Here is a 12,390-nt window from a genome sequence, read left to right as displayed (position 1 = left end):
TTATATTATATTATATTATATTATATTATATTATATTATATTATATTATATATGTATACATATATGTATATTATACATATATCATATATATAAAATATATATAAAACATAATAAAATTTTAGGGCGGCACGGCGGACGAGTGGTTAGCGCGCAGACCTCACAGCTAGGAGACCAGGGTTCAATTCCACCCATGGCCATCTCTGTGTGGAGTTTGCATGTTCTCCGGGTACTCCGGTTTCCTCTCACACTTGTCCATAGGTATGAATGTGAGTGTGAATGGTTGTTTGTCTATATGTGCCCTGTGATTGGCTGGCCAAAGACAGTCTCTCGCCCAAAGACAGCTGGGATAGGCTCCAGCACCCCTGCGACCCTCATGAGGAAAAGCGGTATAAAATAAATGAATTTATTTTGAATATAATATTTTGATTTTTTTATATTTGAATATTTTTTTAATTTTTAATTGAATATAATATTCAATAAAATATGTAAATTATATAATAATAATAATAATAATAATAATAATAATAAAAAAACAACAACAACAACAACAACAACAACAACAACAACAATAACAATAACAATAACAATAATAATAATAATAATAATAATAATAACAATAATAATAATAATAATAATAAATAACATATAATTACTGTACAGTAAGTAATACTGTATATATTATTTATTAGTATTGTTGCATCTATAACTTAATGATGATATATCGTTAAAAAAAATTGGAATTTGGATTATTGAAGCAAACAAAATCTAAAGTAACAAAACAAAATCCAGCTCTTTTGAAACTGTTTTTTTTTTCGAACATCACATCACATCACAAAAAAATAGACAACACATAACCATTATTTACACGTACGGTATAAACATGCAAACATTTTGTCAACAACCGTTTTATTTACACACTTGTATGATTAAGAATATTCCTATTTAGGTATGCTAATGCCGCACCTATAAATATTAAATATGCACACAAACTGAAAAAACAACAAGGCTATCTTTTTAACTATTGAATACAACGAGCCAAAGCTTCCAATACAGTTGGAATTAACACATATTGTATTATATTCCACCGTAATCAATGTCATTGATGTTTTGTCTTTGACAAATAAAGGACAATCTTTTGTCCATCCCGGTGACTTTAAGTCAAGACTTTAAAAAAAATCCTCCACCGCTGATGCAGGGACTAATGACGGGCTTAATGAAATGAACCAGAAGTAACGTCTCTCCGAGTCTTGGGCAAGGTCTCCCGTTCTGGAAGCTCGTTGACCTGGAAGCGGCCTGTAGGTGTGGTGAGTCAGGTATGCCTGATCGTCACGGCAACAAGCTCGCTGTCCCCGCGAGGTGAGAACAAGTCAGTCCAGCACGCAGTCAGCGTATGAAGTCAGACTCTTAGTCACTCCTTGAAGTCGGCCCGGGTTGCCTAATTTAAAAACGAACGAGCTGACATTGTCAGTTGTCTATCCCCCTGCCCCCCTTCCTAAAAAAACCTCAATTTCCCCCCCCATCTTTGTTGTTTGGCTGCCTGTGGGAAATCAAGGCTCGTTGTGCATGTAATCGCTTTAATGAAGCCATGTTTAATCAACATATTGGTGGTCTGTAGCTCCCAGATAGCGCCAAGGAGCCTTGTAGCCATGGGAGACCTTTAGCACAAGACAGGACGATTGCTGGGGCCAAATGAGTGTGGCAGAAAAAGGCAGTCGGGATCCAAACGCGCCCCTCAGGCTGACACATCACATATGGATCTGTCTTTCCCGCTTGTCCTCCATCCACACGGCTGCTTAAACTCCTCGTCACTGTGCCAATCTGAAAAAGGGCAGCGAGGGTTGGGTGTTTGATGCCGCACGGCTGCTTACTGACTATTAAGTGAGGTGGCTTTTAAAAGGTGAAAACGCGGGCCCGAGTATAAGTGGGGGGACATGGTTGATTAGGACGAGAGGCTGTGTGTGACATCATTCTGTCAACGTGGTCACGGAGCGTCACAGTCTGTTCTCATGAATGATGTTGCAAGAGCCATGCCAGCAACAAAAGCATGTTGGGAAATTTGGCTGCACAGAAGTTGCATTACTTAACAGACCTGCTTAAATATTCATTCATTCATTCATTTTCTAACGCTTTTTCCTCACGAGGGTCGCAGGGTGCTGGAGCCTATCCCAGCTGTCTTCGGGCAAGAGGCAGGGTACACCCTGGAATCACAGGGCACATATGTATAGACAAACAACCATTCACACTCACATTCATACCTATGGACAATTTGGAGTCGCTAATTAACCTAGCATGTTTTTGGAATGTGGGAGGAAACCGGAGTACCCGGAGAAAACCCACGCATGCACGGGGAGAACATGCAAACTCCACACAGAGATGGCCGAGGGTGGGATTGAACCCTGGTCTCCTAGCTGTGAGGTCTGCGCGCTAACCACTCGACTGCCGTGTGCTTTAAATATTCATTCATTCATTCATTTTCTACTGCTTTTTCCTCACGAGGGACGCAGGGGTGCTGGAGCCTATCCCAGCTGTCTTCGGGCGTAAGGCGGGGTACACCCTGGACTGGTGGCCAGCCAATCACAGGGCACATATAGACAAACAACCATTCACACTCACATTCATACCTATGGACAATTTGGAGTCGCCAATTAACCTAGCATGTTTTTGGAATGTGGGAGGAAACCGGAGTACATGCAAACTCCACACAGAGATAGCTGAGGGAGGAATCGAACTCGGGTGTCCTAGCTGTGTGGCCAATGCACTAACCACTCGTGCACCATGCTGTCCTAAAACTTTATCAATTGAAGCTAATTTAACACAGGACAAATCATTACTATTAAGGGCAGCTTTTCACAATAAAAGCCAGTTCAATACATTTCCTTAAAATCTAGTGGTAGTAATTATTTATTATTTATTATTTATTATTTATTATTTATTATTTATTATTTATTATTTATTATTTATTATTTATTATTTATTATTTATTATTTATTATTTATTATTTATTATTTATTATTTATTATTTATGTCTAAGTCTAGGAGACCAGGGTTCAATTCCACCCTCGGCCATCTCTGTGTGGAGTTTGCATGTTCTCCCCGTGCATGCGTGGGTTTTCTCCGGGTACTCCGGTTTCCTCCCACATTCCAAAAACATGCTAGGTTAATTAGCGACTCCAAATTGTCCATAGGTATGAATGTGAGTGTGAATGGTTGTTTGTCTATATGTGCCTTGTGATTGGCTGGCGACCAGTCCAGGGTTACGTACAGTATACTGTATGATACTGTATGAGCTCCAGTCCAAACAAACAGCAGAGGCCCAGACAGGTCACAGACAGGTAAACATTATAGTAAAGTGACAGCGCTGAGTAAGAAGCCAAACACTCCCCTTTCTGCAGACACACACTTCCAGGATACGTCATGGCGTTGAATGAATGATGATATACAGTAAGTGACTAAACTCTTACTCATGCTCCTATGACAGTTCATTTCTGATTTTTGAATAATTTATTCACTAAAATGAGCCGTAGTGAATAATGTGAGCTCCCCTTTGGTGTGTGAAGGGGAATTTTTTGAAAGAGTTGTTGATAAGCTGACTGACTGCAAACTAAAATGCATTGAGACGGCGGTAAACTAACGATATATGAAATACAATACATACAGTAAATGTCATAGTTAGCTTAATCTTTTAGGCATCATGTGTAGCACCGTGTTTACATTCAATGTCTTTAACAAGATGGAGTTTATGCGCTCGGTCATCATTATCATACGCAGTTGGGCCATAAGCCACGAGTACAGTGACGTCATGCAGCCTGTTGCATTTGTGGCACCATTACAGTAAAGTTGAGACACGTACATGCAAAATAAACTCAACAGTACAGAAACATTGCAATATTGGCCATTGATGGTGCGTTCAAGGATTGTTGAAGAAACTTGGACAAGACACCGCTCACCTTAAACATGTAAAAACTGTGGGATTTATAACTGTATATTATTTTTAAAATAAAATAATGGCCCATGTTGCCACAAATGTATATCCCTTAACATAAAAACTTATTTATATATTTTGTATTATTATTTTTTTGCCCGGTGGTTGGGTACCTGGGCCTTGGCTTCTTCATTTTATAACATAAAATTCATTTTAGGGGTGTCAATTGATGTAAAAATATTTTTTTTTGTTCATAGTTAACTCGGAATTAATCACATTTAATCGCAGATAGAAATACGTTTTCATCTATAATAAGTAGGGGAAATCTTTGTGGAAATCGATTTGATGTGCAACTACAACGATTACATCAAATTGTATGTAACGGGCATAAACAGTTTCAGTTTCAGTTTCAGTTTCAGAACTATAGGCCTTGCATGCAAAAAACAACAGAATTTTTTTGTGATGTGTGTGATTCCACTGGGCCAAAAGGGCAGTCAGTTTGAAAAAAGGCAGTGGCAAAACAATAAAACATTTTATTTAAAACAATACAGTCAGCAAGCATATTTTATATTCCTATTTTTCTTTATGATTAGCATATTAGCTCTTAAAAACCCACCCACAAAAATTCAGCAAATACAAAATATGAGCGAGTGAGACCTCTCGCACAAACACAAACATGTTTTTTTGATTAACTTTGACAGCCCAAATTAATATCAAATCATATCGTTTGTACACTGCTAATTGTATTGAATCATTTTTGAATCATATGTTGACCAGGGTATCGAGACGCATATCAAATAATTTACCTCAAAGAGATTTAGGTCCCGACCGATTGTAGTTAAAAAACTATTTCTATCTGCGGTGAATTGCGATTAGTTATGAGTTAACTATGGACAAAATGCGTAATTTTAATCGATTGACAGCCCTAATCCAGTCTGTAGTTTGAAAAAGGTAGAATTTTGGTAAAATGAAGCGATGAAAGATATGATGATGTGCTGAATAAATACAGTATTTATGTATATACATAAAAAAATACATATATACACACACATATATATACACACACACACATTATATTTTTTAAGATATTGTGATTTTGTGTTCACCTGTAGACCTTTACAGGAGGTGTACTTTGTATACAGAAATAGAGTAACTGTATCCCCTCTTTGTTTTTATTCTAAATAAGTACGTATGTATTTGTTTATTTTTTTAAACTTAACTATCACATCTAAACTATCACAGATTGAAATGAACTGAACTGAACTGAACACAAGTATTTTTGTACAAAAGCAGCGCTGGCCCGGGGTTCCTCTTTTCTCGCTTTTTTTTTAATGAAAGAAGAAGTGAATGTTGAGTTCAGGGTGGGGAAGATTTTGGTACACCGTATTTTCATTTCCCCAATGAATTACTGGTTAGATGTGGTGCTAAATAAAGTTTCAGAGGTTCACAAAAGAGCAAAAGATATTTAAGGGCAATGATCTTTTGAACTGAGTCCTGTAATATATACTGTAGTAGTACAGTAATGAAGTCAAAATATTATTGTAAGGAAGTCATAATGTTATGATTCAGATACAATTAAAGTTAAGGTTTAAATATTTAGACAATTAAAACAAAAAAACTGCAAAAATGTGGAATAAAGAGCAACGACCTAAGCTTATACTAATAAATATTCATTTGCATATTCCACAAAGCTGACATGCATTTTTTTTAAATAGAAATATACTGTAATTTCTTAGTATATCTACATACAAAGTGGCCCCTTGCATGCTGTAACTTTTCACTATGTGGCCCCTTGTAGTGAAACACAGCTCCAGGCTTTGAAAAGAAAAGAAGAGAAAAAAGAAAAAGAAAGAGGAGAAAGAAGAAAAAAAAAAAGAAAAAAGAAAAGAAAAAAAAGAAAGAAAAAACAGAAAAAAAAGGAAAAAAAAAATAAAATACAGTAAACCTCGGATATATCGGACTCGGATATATCGGAAATTCGCTCACAACGGACAGATAAAAAAGAACCAATTTTTCTGTAATGCATTTCCAATAAAAATTCATTGCATATATCAGATTTTTTATAACGGATTTCGCCTATTTCGGACAAAATCTCCAGTCCCGTTCCAATGCATTTCCATGAAATTTCCCTGGCATATATCGGATGGCCGCATCGTGGCGCTCCGATTCGCCGAATCGTGACAGGCCGCTATACGACGTCATTTGCAGCGTTTGCAGCGTTGCCTGCGCGTCCAGGTACATTGGAAACATAGTCAAGGAAGTGCCTTTTTATAACGGATAAAATCCCATTTACGCATATACCGGATATAAATCCGATATATGCGTAAAACGGACATTTTCCGGTATACGCATATAACGGATTTCGCTTATATCGGACAAAACCAGTGGGAACAATTGAATCCGATATATCCGAGGTTTACTGTAGATACTGATTATTGTACCTACAGTAACTTTAAACAAAAAACACATCTATGCATGTACCGTATATAAGCATGTTTAATGAATTCCTCGCATTTTCCATCACACGGGAGCATTTCCTTATCACTTATTTCAGACACAGAGGTTGCAAATAAAAACGGTAAACCTTGCGAGAAGGTTCCAGCCTCATGTTTGACATTTCTGGAATTTTTCTTAGACTCTCAGCCATGACTGAATAAAATCCATCCCGAAAGCTGCATATATAAATCTGCAGAATGTACATACCCAATGTAACTGGTGAGTGTATTTCTTTACATGTGTAAGACGCTTCATTGAAAGTAGTCGGTAAATTATATTCACACTGTGGATGTGACATGAGAAGCTGTGACGTTTAAAGTACAATCATCCTACACAACGTCCCGGCAGATGCCTCCATATCTTCTTTCAAAAGTCTTCTTCAATATGTCTGTGTGCATCCCCTCTTTGGCGTCCCTGGCTGCAAATGAGGACGCCTGCATTAAGGAGAAATGTTTATGAAAGAGCCACAAATCAAATAGAGAGGAAGGACGATGGTGTTTGGCGGTGACATGAAATGGTGTGAGTGGGGCTGAAACTGTGTAGGTGCACTCTGATCTTGTTTCTGCAACACTACCGGCCTTCATTGCTTCTTGGAAGGAGCGCATGCAGCGTGGGTATGGACTATGGGGTTTTTTTGTACTCCAACAAGAAGTGGGATATTTAGTGTTGATGCATGTTATAATACTAATAATCACATTATCAAATTACCTACAGTATTAAGTCATAATACACATTATGTAATCCCCTAATTAGTCAGTACACCCCCCCCACCCCGCAAATTTTCATCTGAGTTCTGCAATCAGACTCACTTCTTTACACTCCAAAGCTTACCGCGGCACCGCGAATTGGATGTTTTTCACATGACTGTAGTACAGTAATTGCCTGCTCTAAATAATATGAATAATTATAATGAATATAGGCGGCACGGTGGACGAGTGGTTAGCGCGCAGACCTCGCAGCTGGGAAACCAGGGTTCAATTCCACCCTCGGCCATCACTGTGTGGAGTTTGCACGTTCTCCCCGTGCATGCGTGGGTTTTCTCCGGGCACATTCCAAAAACATGCTAGGTTAATTGGCGACTCCAAATTGTCCATAGGTATGAATGTGAGTGTGAATGGTTGTTTGTCACTGGCTCCAAAGCATTTTGAGCACAACTCCATTGGGGGCACCGCAAATTGGATGTTTTTCACATGATTGTAGTACAGTAATTGTCTGCTTTAAATAATATGAATAATTATAATGAATATAGGCGGCATGGCGGTCGAGTGGTTAGCGCGCAGACCTCACAGCTACGATACCAGGGTTCAATTCCACCCTCGGCCATCTCTCTGTGAGATTTGAATTCTCTGTGAATTTGAGTGTGAATGGTTGTTTGTCTATATGTTTATGACTGCGGATGTGCCACTGGCTCCAAAGCATTTTGAGCACAACTCCATTGGGGGCACCGCGAATTGGATGTTTTTCACATGACTGTAGTACAGTAATTGTCTGCTCTAAATAATATGAATAATTATAATGAATATAGGAGGCACGGCGGTCGAGTGGTTAGCACGCAGACCTCACAGCTTGGAGACCAGGGTTCAATTCCACCCTCGGCCATCTCTGTGTGGAGTTTGCATGATCTCCCTGTGCATGCGTGGGTTTTCTCCGGGCACATTCCAAAAACATGCTAGGTTAATTGGCAACTCCAAATTGTTCATAGGTATGAATGTGAGTGTGAATGGTTGTTTGTCACTGGCTCCAAAGCATTTTGAGCACAACTCCATTGGGGGCACCGCGAATTGGATGTTTTTCACATGACTGTAGTACAGTAATTGTCTGCTTTGAATAATTATAATGAATATAGGCGGCACGGCGGTGGAGTGGTTAGCACGCAGACCTCACAGCTAGGAGACCAGGGTTCAATTCCACCCTCGGCCATCTCTGTGTGGAGTTTGCATGTTTTCCCCGTGCATGCGTGGGTTTTCTCCGGGTACTCCGGTTTCCTCCCACATTCCAAAAACATGCTAGGTTAATTAGCGACTCCAAATTGTCCATAGGTATGAATGTGAGTGTGAATGGTTGTTTGTCTATATGTGCCCTGTGATTGGCTGGCGACCAGTCCAGGGTGTACCCCGCCTCTGGGATAGACCCTTGTGAGGAAAAGCGGTAGAAAATGAATGAATGAAATGGAGAGGAAAGATGAAGATGTAGAAGAAACACAATGTGGTAATGTTCTTCTTAATGTCACTAACAACTTTCTCGACTACACATTTCACCAGTCAGATGGAAAAAACAGAAGAGAGCGAAAAAGAAGCAAAAGTGCAGTTTAACCGTTTCACTGCCAGACAGAATTGAGTCGGCTGTGGTTGGCTGACTCAAAGCTTTTTTTGCTTCCTGTCTGCATATATTAGTGGTCACACTACAATGAGCGCTGATGAAAGTGTGACACGGCCTCTCCCAGTCACGCCTGTCTCTACCGCTAACCTGACAAATAACAGCACACTGGGTGGAGGCACCTTGAAGCACGGCCTCAGATCAATGCACTGACTCTTTGCATAACTCTTCAACTGATAACTTCTGCATGGTTCTGCAAGGCTTTTTAATTCAGTCCAAAAACATATGTGCGGGATTAACTGGAGCGCTAAAAGGTCACTTACGTAACTTGGTTTACTGCACTGCAAAAGGTTAGGTTAGATTTAGACTAGGTTACACATATTTGCTTATCTCGAGTAATATGTACTAAAATAGCAAACAGGAAAATGTGACTTAAATAGGAGTCAATTCCTCGTAACAAGTGGGGGTGAGGATGACATTGGTAATGCTTTGAAAAGTTCATTGGAGAATGGTGACCATAAAGGGATGGGCTTGATGAATAACAGCATGTGACTTTATATGTAGTAGGTTTATACAGAAAGTGATTGTTTCTATGGAATTTAAATGTACTTACCTATGGAAAGCCAATACAAGTTTCCAGGGATGACTAGATTACTGTGTCCTAAATCACTGATGCTATGTTTAATGTAAGTATCAGGAACACATGACGCGTCCCAGGATGTGGCGTATGTGGCGAATGACGCGCATTGTGGTGTGCCTCTGATGTGCATTTAAAGGCAATGAGAGGTGTTCATTTGATTGGTTAAACCCTCTCACGCCTTTTCTCCTCCCTCTTTGCCATTTGCGCCGGTGGGAGGGATGGGGGAGTGGGTGCGCGGCGCTGCGCCAGACTGCACTGCGCTGGACTGCGCTGCGCTGGACTGCACTGTGCCAAACTGCGCTGTGCCAAACTGCGCTGTGCCAAACTGTGCTGCGCCAGACTGCGCTGCGCCAGACTGCGCTGCGCCAGACTGCGCTGCGCCAGACTGCGCTGCGCCAGACTGCGCTGCGCCAGACTGCGCCGGACTGTACTGTGCCAAACTGCGCTGCGCCAGACTGCGCTGTGCCAAACTGCGCTGCGCCAGACTGTGCCGCGCCGGACTGCGCCGCGCCGGACTGCGCCGCGCCGGACTGCGCCGCGCCGGACTGCGCCGCGCCGGACTGCGCCGCGCCGGACTGCGCCGCGCCGGACTGCGCCGCGCCGCTTACAAAATTTGCAAAGTGTGATGACCACACCCTGCTGGCACGGCGTTGCCATGGCGCACCTGGTCCTGGTCTGCGAAACACTAAACAGACTGATGTTACAACGTGTGAATCCATCAAGAATAGCAGATAGTAAACTTCTCTTAGTATGAATCTCTCTTTGGTTCATCATGTTTGTCTTTTTATACATGCTGTACTGCATAAGTGGCCTTATTAACTCACATCGCTTCATTCATTCATTCAAATGTGTGGGAACGGAGCATCACATGTGAATGGTGACTACTATACTAGTACTTCAAAAATAAACTCTCATTCATGTTACACTGAAACATGACGAGTCACTAACCTCACATCCTGTACTACATGCTGCAGGAAACACACCATTTCCTGAGTGTGGACCCATGAATTGTGGGTATGTTGTGTGTGAGGGTGTCTGTGGAGGAAAGCCACCTTGATACGAGAACCTCTTCCTTTAGTAGAACCAAAATAAATCAGAAATGAATTTAGGTGACATAGTGGCATAATGTGTGAGTATAATATTCATTCATTCATTCATTTTCTACCGCTTTTTCCTCACGAGGGTCGCAGGGGTGCTGGAGCCTATCCTAGCTGTCTTCGGGCGAGAGGCAGGGTACACCCTGGACTGGTCACCAGCCAATCACAGGGCTATATTCCTTATTGTTATTGTTAATTGCTAACCAAGAAAATAAACTAACTATTCCCATTACCATCAACATATTTAATGTAATATCAATAGAAATACACAATTTTTTTTATATAAGATGAAAGCAGAATTGAGCACTGAGAGTCGGCCTGCAGCGAGATTATTAGAACTCATGGTTAGACCTTGCGACATTTCAGTGTGAATATGAATTAGCAAATAAATCAAGCAATAAAGAAGTCACATCTGGGTTTGTCAAAGCATCTAGAGCTACCATTAGTTAGTTCTTTTTCTTTTCTATTTCATGAATGAATTTCCAAGCAATCAGATCACATTTTAGAATAGATTGTGCCAAGAGACATTGTAAAAATCGTGCTTTGAAACCTGAATACTTTATAACTTTCTTTATCGAAGCTCTCACAACTTTTTTTTTTGCAAAAAAAACATAGATTCGTCCAATTTTCAGAAACACACAATGCACTTGAATGCCTCATCAATGATGGGTGCACAGTGCTTGAAAGGGGGGGAGGAAAGAAACAGATACAGAGTTGTTCATCGTTCCGTGCGCATGTGAGGAAATAAACCCAAACATAATAGATGATTAAAGGATTCCCTGGCTGGAATCTGTCTATAGTGTCCCGACTCTTAAATGACCCACTATCCATTCTGTTACCCTTTTCCCACTTTTCGACTAAATGTAGTTAGAATTATGTATTATCATGTTAAACGATGCCAAAGTTTCAGATGATTAATTTTTCACAATTGGAAGTGAGCCCTGAAAGAAATTTTGGGATAGCTCTGAACGCTCGGTTTTAGAGAGTTTTTTCTAACGCCAGTTAACTGTGACATCACAGTGAGAGGGATTTCCTTATATGGGTGTGGCTGGTGTACAAGCTGAGTGTGACCAATCAGAGCGGAGTGGGTGTGCCCGAGGCGGGCATTGTGTGGAATAAATTAAATCCAAGGACATACAGCTGGAATGGGTGCAGATTCTTGAAGATCTAGAAAGCTTTCTGTGCTTGTTATTGTGTGTAGCTGCTCTATAGGAGACCACAATTCAATGCAAAGGGTGTAAAAATGAGCATAATAGGTCCCCTTAAGTTATGTAGCAAATAATGCCATCAGACTGCATACAAATGACACAAAACTCGCAAACATTATCTATCTTCTCCTCATCCCTTTTTTATTCTTATTCCACCTTTCCTCTTTCTTGCACTCCTTGAGGAAAATCTAACATCTCTGCCTGGACCAAAGCCTTAACTCACAGATCTCTCAGTATTTATCACATCCTTGAAACTCTTCAAAGGAGTAAATGTGCACTGCCAAAGTTTGTTAGTTGTTGACATATTGTTGGTAGGACTACTCATGAGCTGTGTCGCATTTATTTCCACAGGCAGTAAAATCCCAAGAGGGAGCGATGACTTCATGTTGTCTCTGATTAATGACTGTACATGATAATGGGGGGGGGAGTGCCAAAAGTTCTTCTTCGTGTCTCTCCTAGGCATTCCGAATGGAAATTAATATGACAACTCCAGAGTTTGTATGTTCACTGATGCCTCACAATTACATATAGATAATGCATCATCTATCTTTTACCTTATCTTATGCAGTAGATATCTGCTTTTTGCAGGGGTTACCCTTCCCTTCATGCTAACCACTCACCACCGTGCAGCCCTATATAAAATAATTTATAGTAACCATTTATGTTCTAAGTATTGGAGATTGGTAGAAGGGATAAAGTTACTATTTCTCT

The sequence above is a fragment of the Doryrhamphus excisus genome, chromosome 1 (genome assembly GCF_030265055.1).
Source record: "Doryrhamphus excisus isolate RoL2022-K1 chromosome 1, RoL_Dexc_1.0, whole genome shotgun sequence".
Taxonomy (NCBI): Eukaryota; Metazoa; Chordata; class Actinopteri; order Syngnathiformes; family Syngnathidae; genus Doryrhamphus; species Doryrhamphus excisus.
This window is presented reverse-complemented; position numbering follows the sequence as displayed.